We start from the raw sequence: 1816 nt of genomic DNA on the forward strand, positions 1-1816 counted from the left end.
GTGCCCTTAATGTACAAGTCCCCAAAGCTTTTTGTCCCAGATTCCCTCCACACATTGAATGCTCCATCCAAAGCAGAGGGGATGAAGGTCGGGTTGGCTATTGGCAGCAGAGAGGACAGCACACCAAGATTGAAATGCTTTTTCAGTTGTTTCAATGTCCTAATAGTATCATGAATTATAGGGTTATTCTTGTAAAATGATCGTCACATGTGCTAATATACCTGCTGTTATTGAATGCAGTAAACAATCTTCACGCTCCGTCTCCAACCCATTGAAAGGTGAAGGGTCATCCTCCAACCAGTGTGCGATAGAGTGCAGCCCAGCAGTAATGATTGAAGTCGGGTAGTGCCAGCCCTCCAACAGATTTATGTTTACAGAGGTGTTCTTTTCTAATTCTGTGTGCTTTGTAGGTCCATATAAAAGGAAGAATGATGGAGTCTATTTTCTTAAAGAAAGATTTAGTGAGAAATATAGGTTGGTTTTGAAAAAGATAAAGTATCTGAGGGAGAGAGATCATTTTAATGGCATTGACTCTTCCCAAAAGGGAAATTGGGAGCATTCTCCAAAACTGAATGCTGTGCTCCAGTTTTCTTAGCAAGGCTGGAAGGTTGGCCTTATAGAAGGTGCTTTAGTTCTTGGTAATTGTCACTCCTAGGTAAGTTAAGCTGTCCTGGACTACCCACAGAGGAAGCTGTTTGAGCCACTCCTGATCTACCAAACGTATTGGTAACAGTTCACTTTTACCCCAATTAATCCAATACCCAGATAAAACACGAGCTAAAGACCTCCAATACTGAAGGGTTGGTTACGGGTGGTTCTGTGATATATAGCAATATGTCATCTGCATGGGGGAAGAAGAGACGGGGTGCTTGGGGCTGGATTCGTTCATCACCCAGGCTGAAGTCACCAAGGTGGTCAAAAAACTCCACGGTGGCAAGGCTTCAGGGGTGGACGAGATCCGTCCTGAGTATCTTAAAGCTCTGGATGTTGTTGGGCTGTCATGGTTGACACGTCTATTCAGCATCACGTGGAGGTTGGGAACAGTCCCCCTGGGTTGCTGGGGTGGTGGTTCCCCTCCATAAGAAGGGGGACCAAAGGGTGTGTTCCAACTATCGGGGAATCACACTTCTCAGCCTCCCCGGAAAGGCCTATGCCAGGGTGCTGGAGAGGAGAGTCCGGCTGATTGTCGAACCTCGGCTGCAGGATGAGCAGTGTGGTTTTCGTCCTGGCCGTGGAACAGTGGACCAGCTCCACACCCTCTGCAGGGTGCTTGAGGGTTCTTGGGAGTTTACCCAATCAGTCCAAATGTGTTTTGTGGACTTGGAGAAGGCATTCGACCGTGTCCCTCGTGCTGCCCTGTGGGGGGTGCTCCAGGAGTATGGAGTCGGGGGCCCTTCATTAGGGGCCATCCGTTCTCTGTACAAACGGAGCAGGAGTCTGGTTCGCATTGCCGGCATTAAGTCGGACCAGTTCCCAGTGCATGTTGGACTCCGACAGGGCTGCCCTCTGTCACCGGTCCTGTCCATAACTTTTATGGACAGGATTTCTAGGCGCAGCCAAGGACCGGAGGGGGTCTGGTTTGAGGACCAGCGGATCTCGTCCCTGCTTTTTGCGGATGACGTAGTTCTGCTGGCTCCTTCCTGCCAAGACCTACAGCGTGCGCTGGGGCGGTTCGCAGCCGAGTGTGAAGCGGCCGGTATGAGAATCAGCTCCTCCAAGTCCGAGGCCATGGTTCTTGACCAGGAAAAGGCGGCTTGTCCCCTTCATGTTGGAGGAGAGTCCCTGCCTCAAGTGGAGGAGTTCAAGTATCTTCGGG

Source organism: Cyprinodon variegatus, unplaced genomic scaffold, assembly GCF_000732505.1.
Source record: "Cyprinodon variegatus isolate N-32 unplaced genomic scaffold, C_variegatus-1.0 Scaffold1252, whole genome shotgun sequence".
Taxonomy (NCBI): domain Eukaryota; kingdom Metazoa; phylum Chordata; class Actinopteri; order Cyprinodontiformes; family Cyprinodontidae; genus Cyprinodon; species Cyprinodon variegatus.